Here is a 7,317-nt window from a genome sequence, read left to right as displayed (position 1 = left end):
ACTTATCAGGGATACCAATTTGTCAGCAAAATGAATAAGCCCTCTTGGCTAACATTCACCCAACTCCATTGATGGACAAGGCATAAGTCATTAACTCCCTAAAATGACTTTTAACATAAGGGTGTTGCCTTTATTGTGTTAACATTTAAATAACGTACTTCCTTAATATTATCATCAAAGACAAAATCAACACCTGTAATGCTGTCAAGCTTGCTCAGTAAAAGTATACATGCACTGACATAACAGGAGATAATCTATCAACTATAACATCAGAATATTGTGGCAAGGGTAAGAATAAAATGAAGATGAGCTGCCCTGTGAGGAGGAAAATAAACTCATTATTAAGGAACCAGTGGAACATCTTGGATCAGCAAAGTTCTGACTCATGCTGCAAAAGAAAACTTCCTAATTCCCACACTACACCCTTGTCCCTCTGTCATTAATAATCAGATCACGGTAGGTATTCCAAGGAATTAATAGAGCATTTCCTTTCTTTATTCAATGAATGTTATCAACCAACTACTATGTCTTGTGGAAACTACTTAAGAAATAAATTCTCTTTCTTCATGGAGCTTACATTCTAAACATGCCAGTTGATAGTGAGTACTATGAAGACAAATACAAGAAGATAAGGGAATAGAATGGTGGGATCAAGGTGATCTTCTGGGTAAGGTGGCCAAGGAAGAGCTCTCCAAGCAGGTGATATATGGACAGGGTCCCAAATGAAGTGAGGAAGGCACCCGTGCAACTCTAGGGAAAACAGAGATCCAGGCAGAGGGAACAAATGCTGAGGACTTGAGATTAGAAAGTGCTGGCTTGTTCTAGGAACATGGAGCAGGCCAATGTGAGTGAAGTATGGTGAGTGGTAAGAAATGGGGATGGGGACACAATGGAATGGGGAGCAGGGAGTCCTTATGGGGTACCACTGGGAAACACATGGTTAAGACAGTGGATTATTTTCTAAGTGTCATAATAAGTATTGGAGGACTATGAGCAGGGCAGTAAAATGATCTGCTTTATGTTAAAAAAACACATGTATTTAAAAGAATTTCATTGGATGAGAAGAGTGGAGATAGAGTAGTAAGTGGAGTAAGATGTGACATGCAAAGAGTTTGATTTTTGAATGACAGATATTAAAATATGTCCGCTTGTTGATAGGAATGATCTAATGAATAAAAATGACTGAGTGAGGGGTGGGGGTGGGGAATTTGAACAGCAATGTCTAAAGAATGGGATCCAATGTACAAGGAGAGGGGTGGTCTTAATAAGGGGTGGGGACAGTGAATCCACCGTCACAAGAGGAAGGTGATGTATAAGAGAAACAGTGCAGGTAGAAAGGTGGACACAAAGGTGGAAAAATGAGGCCCTTGCTTTTCACTGCTCTATTTTCTCAGACAAATAAAAGCAATGTGATCAGCTGAGAGTGAGGAGGGGAGGGGAATGTTGAAAGGGAAGTTTGAGGATCAGATCAAGGAGAAGACATGTAATAAATATCTGGGAGATTGAATCGACCTGGAGGATGTAAGAGGGCTGCTGGACAACACTGAGGAACCATCCCTGATTTGTGATTATCATCTTAATATGTGCTCAGTCAGGGTAGCTGGGAGTTGTTTCCCAGCCACATAGAGCTCCTAAGGTGCATGCGGCGAATAGGTAGATTGCGTTCATTTAAATTTGGAGTTTGGAGCAATAACATCAGGAGAGGGGAGTAAAGAAGCTAAAAATGATTACTACAACTGATCTTAGAATGTAAGGCAGTGGAGTGAGGATAAGATGGTGGGATGGATGGTGAGAAGGAGATTGGGCAATGGATTGGAAATCCTGGTGTAGTTGAAATGAACTTGGAGCATTGCCTGGAGAACTGAAAGACAACTTGAATATTGTGCCAGATAGTTAAGAACAGGCCTTGAGAGGGCTGGAAATTCAGTTTAAATGATGAGTAAAAGTGGTGACAAGGTCTTTCCCCTGAATGCCTTATGAAGCACTTGGAAGAAAGAAAACAAAAGAAATGAAACAAAGCAAATAAAACAAAATGACTGCTTTCTCCCAAATAAATATAATCGTGATTATGGCTTTTTGTTTCCTTAGTTGTAGTTGGTGAGTTTAAAAATATGTATAAAGGCTTCTTGCTGCTAGAGATTTAAATAAATTTTTACACTTTGATTTTCTGGAAAAACAACTTTTCAACACTGAACAAGATGGTAAAATTTTCTTATTCAGGTGCTTCAAGTGTCTGGTGAATTAATTGTTTTTCCCCTTAACTCTGATGGTCTGCGTTTCTTAGGAAGTCTAAAGATCACTGCTTGTTTTGGTATTGCCTAGCAAAAAGAAAAAAATTTTTTTTTCTATGACATTGGACCCTCAGAATGGCAGTTTGCTTTTTCTTTGAGTCCATTGTTTTCTTCCTTGTTAATTTTGAAGTCCTTTTCTGAAATTTCATGTTTAAAAAGATAATCTTGACAAGTTTTCTTAGTGAGGAAGAAACTCTGAAACAAATGCATTAAATGATCATTAAGTATAATTAAAAACTATTATTTGTAACTACATATGATTTAATCAATAAATATGCTTTTTCTACCTTTAATTAAGTCTGTCAGTCCACCACTCATCTGTCACTTTGTCGTACTGTGGTGGCTTGTGTGTTGCTGTGAGGCTAGAGGCTATGCCCCTGGGTCAGCCATGGTGGACAGGTTTCAGTGGAGCTTCCAGACTAAGACAGATTCAGAAGAAGGAAGAGGCCATCCACTTCTCAAAGAATTGGTCAGTGAAAATCTTGTGAATAATAGTGAAACATGGATATAATGGACCAAGTAATGTTTTGTTCTGTTGTACATAGGGTTGCTATGAGTCAGAGCCAACTCAATGGCACAAAACAACAACAAATGACTGTAAAGAGTTGTGTAAAGATTCTCATTACTCAAGTTAGGTGATGAATGTATTAAGTATATCAGAGAGAAAGGGAGGCAACGCAGAACATTCTCCATAAAGTAATGTTGAAATACAATGTTCTTCTGCACATATTAGCTCAGACTAACTTAATATATGAGTGTAGTATTCTAGGGGGAGCTCTGGTAGCATAGTGGCTAAGGCACTTGACTGCTAACCAGAAGGCTGGCGGTTCAAACCCACCAGCCACTCCTCGGAAGGAAGGTTGGGCAATCCTACTTCCGTAGTGATACTGCCTCGGAAACCCAAGGAGGGGTCGCTATGAGTCAGGGCTGACTCGACGGCACATAACAACAACAACAAGTATTCTAGGAACCCAAATCACAGTGACTTATGTTTCATCACAAAGTATGATATAACCAAGAAAGATGAGATCTAATATTGTTTCAGGCTTAACAAAAATCTATGTAGCAAGGTAGTGCATTATAGTCATGGCTTCAAGCCAGTTTGAACCAATTCAGTCATGGCCAATGCTGTGATATCAGAACAGATCCAAATTTATAAAATGTGTATGGACTGGAATGATACCTGGAATAAGAAAATTTATGGCTTGAAGCCCTGGAATGGGAGACTTGGAAGAAGCATAGTGAGCCCTTTCAGGAGCCTGATGCGGGAGACTGGATTATTGCCAGGACTATTGGCTGCCACCTTTGAGTCAGGAACCACTGTTTTCAAATCTGCAAATCAAGAGATTCAGTTGCTATGAAACTATGCACCTTTGTTTTCTGAAAGGCAGATTAAGTTTCTAGCAGGGCATACACTTGTAAATTTTCCCTTTAAAATTATCATCCAGTACACCCATATTTTATAAATTCAAGCCCATTTCAGTTTTGTTTTTTTGGCCATGACTGAAAGAGAAGGAAATGGTTCAAAGTACTGCTTACAGCAACTAGAAAAAAGGCAGTACATCTCCTTATGTGACTCTTACCCACTATTGCAATATCTGAGAGCAAAAGAGTAGAAGCTTATGCTGAGCTTTGAAAGAAAACATTGAAAACAAACACATATCTAGGAGAAAAGAATGGATGCTCCAAATACTTTGTGTACATAGTGGTAAGGTGATTCTTTTTACCTTTTGTGAAAGGTGTCTCTACCTTTACAGTAATGACATATGTAACTAGTATTAATAAAGCACTTTTCATTTTATAAAAGTAAATCCAGCATTATATTTTTATAAAATATTTGGTATTATTAAAAAAAATCAACTGATAGTCAGAACAAAAAAATCATACGATAGTCAGAAGGGTACCACTGTAAAAAATTAACACATGTTATTTTATATTTTGTGCTTCTCCTCTCCCTACCATTTCTTCATCCCCTTCTCTCTCCATCTCTCTCTTCTTTCTCTTTCTGTCTCTAGTTCTGAACTATTGCAAATATGGCTGAAATCCCATCGTGATCTTTTCCCTTTCCTTCTGGTTCCAAACTGAGAAATAGTCTCCTATATCCAAAAGCTGCTATTTATTATTCCCATATATTTCCTGTTAATTTATTATACATGGATGGATACCTTCGTAAAAAATCTACCCTATTATTTTAATGTAATTTTCAAATGTATATAAATGTCATATTAAATACATATCATTTTGCAGTTCAACATATTATTTTTGGAAAAAAAATATAAATGCACACACACACACACACAAAGAGATATTTCTAATTCATTCATTTTAACTACTGCTATTGTATAATAATCATTTAATAATTGTTTAATAATCAGAACATGGAATCTATGAAGTATGAATGTAGGAAATTCGAAGTTGTCAAAAATTAAATGGAACACATAAAGATTGATATCCTAGGTGTTAATGAGCTGAAATGGATGGGTTTTGGGCATTTTGAATCAGACAACCATATGACCCACTATGCTGGGAATGACAAATTGAAGAGGAATGGTGGGGCATTCATCATCACAATGGATGTTTCAAGATCTGTCCTGAAGTACAATGCTGTCAGTGATAGGATAATAGCCATATGCCTACAAGGAAGACCCATTAATACTACTATTATTCAAATTTATGCACCAACCACCAAAGCCAAAGATGAAGAAATTGAAGATTTTTTATCAACTTCTGCAGTCTGAAATTGACCAAACATGCAATCAAGATGTGTTGCTTATCACTGGTGATTGGAATGAAAAAGGTGGAAACAAGAAGAATCACTGGTAGTTGGAAAATTTGGTCTTGGTGACAGAAATAATGCTGAAGATTGCAGGACAGAATTTTGTAAGACCAATGACTTATTCATTGCAAATACCTTTTTTCAACAACACAAACAGATGCTATACATGTGGACCTCACCAGATGGAGCACACAGGAATCAGATTGACTACATCTGTGGCAAGAGGAGATGGAAAAGCTCAACATCCTCAGCCAAAACAAGGCTGTGGAGCAGACTATCAACTGCTCATATGCAAGTTCAACTTGAAGACAATTAAAACAAGTCCACAAGAGCCAAAATATGACCTTGAATATATTCCTACTGTATTTTTAGACCATCTAAAGAATAGATTTGAACACCAGTGACCAAAAACCAGAAGAATTGTGGGATGATATCAAGAGCATCATCCATGAAGAAAGCAAGAGGTCTTTTTAATGACCTCTTGACAAGAAAGAAAGAAAAGACCAAAATGGATGTCCAAAGAGACTCTGAAAGTTGACCTTGAGCAAAGAGTAGCTAAAACAAATACAAGAAATGACAAGATAAAAGAGCTGAACAGAAGATTTCAAAAAGCAGCTCAAGTAGACAAAGTCAATTACTATAATGAAATGTGCAAAGACCTGGAGTTAGAAAACCGGAAGGGAAGAACATGCTCAGTACTTCTCAAGCTGAAAGAACCAAGGAAAATATTTAAGCCTCGAGTTGCAGTATTGAAAGATTCTATGGGCAAAATACTGAATGATGCAGAAAGTGTCAAAAGAAGATGGGAGGAATACACAGAGTAACTGTACCAAAAAGAACTGGTCGATCTTCATCTATTTCAGGAGGTGGCACATGATCAAGAACCAATGGTATTGAAGGAAGAAGTCAAAACTGCACTGAAAGAATTGGTGAAGAACAAGGCTCCAGGAACTGATGGAATACCCATTGAGATGTTTCAACAAATGGATGCCCCACTGCAGGCACTCACTCAGTTATGCCAAGAAATTTGGAAGACAGCTACCTGGTCAACTGACTGGAAGAGATCGATATTTGTACCCATTCCAAAGAAAAGTGATACCACAGAATGTGGAAATTATTAAGCAATATCATTAATATCACATGCAAGGAAAATCTTACTGAAGATAATTAAAAAGTGGTTGCAGCTGTATATTGACAGAGAACTTCCAGAAATGCAAGGTGGATTCAGAAGAGGGTGTGGAACAAGGGATATCATTGCTGATGTCAGATGGATCTTGGATCAAAGCAAAGAATACCAGAAACATGTTTACTTCTGTTTCATTGACTATGCAAAAGCATTCCATTGTGTGGATCATAACAAATTGTGGATAACATTGAGAAGAATGGGAATTCCAGAACACTTAATTATACTCATAAGGAACCTGTACATAGACCAGGAGGCTGTCAATCGAGCAGAAAAAGGGCACACTACATGGTTTAAAATCAAGAACGGAGTGTGTCAGTGTTGTATCCTTTCCCCATACTTATTCATTCTGTATGCTGAACAAATAATATGAGAAGCTATATGAAGAAGAGCATGGCATTAGGATTGGAGGAAGAATCATTAACAACCTGCGATATGCTGATGACACAACTTTGCTTGCTGAAAGTGAGGATGACTTGAAGTACTTACTGATGAAGATTGAAGAATACAGCCTGCAGTATGGATTACATCTCCATATAAAGAAAACAAAAATCCTCACAACTGGTCCTATAAGCAACATTATGATAAATGGAGAAAAGATTGAAATTGTCAAAGACTTCACATTACTTGGTTCTACAATTGACGCCATGGAAGTAGCAGTCAAGACATCAGATGACATATAGCATTGGGCAAATTGCCTGCAAAGGACCTCTTTCAAGTGCTGAAGAGCAAAGATGTCTTCTTGAGACTAAGGTGCGCCTGACACAAGCCATGATATTTTCAATTGCCTAGTGTGCATGTGAGAGCTGGACAATGAATAAGGAAGACCGAAGAAAAATTGATGCTCTTGAACTGTGATATAGGTGAAGAATGCTGAAAGTAACGTGGACTGCTAAAAGTACTAACAGGTCTCACCTGGAGGAAGTGCAGCCAGAATGCTCCTTGGAGGCAAGAATGGCCAGACTTCATCTCACCTACTTTGGTCTTGTTGTAAGAAGGGAAAATTCCCTGGAGAAGGATGTCATGCTTGGTAAGGTTGAGGGTCGATGAAAGAGGGGAAGGCCCTC

General features: G+C 38.0%; 1 pseudogene; it reads left to right on the top strand.

The window, feature by feature from the left end:
- The window catches only part of LOC103192828, a 155,116-nt pseudogene that overhangs the window by 62,726 nt on the left and 85,073 nt on the right, over positions 1-7,317 (top strand).

Source organism: Orycteropus afer, unplaced genomic scaffold (assembly GCF_000298275.1).
Source record: "Orycteropus afer afer isolate SDZICR_OR568_19922 unplaced genomic scaffold, OryAfe1.0 scaffold00002, whole genome shotgun sequence".
Taxonomy (NCBI): domain Eukaryota; kingdom Metazoa; phylum Chordata; class Mammalia; order Tubulidentata; family Orycteropodidae; genus Orycteropus; species Orycteropus afer.
Note: the sequence above shows the minus strand (reverse complement) of the source record. Positions and strands in the feature narration are given on the sequence as shown.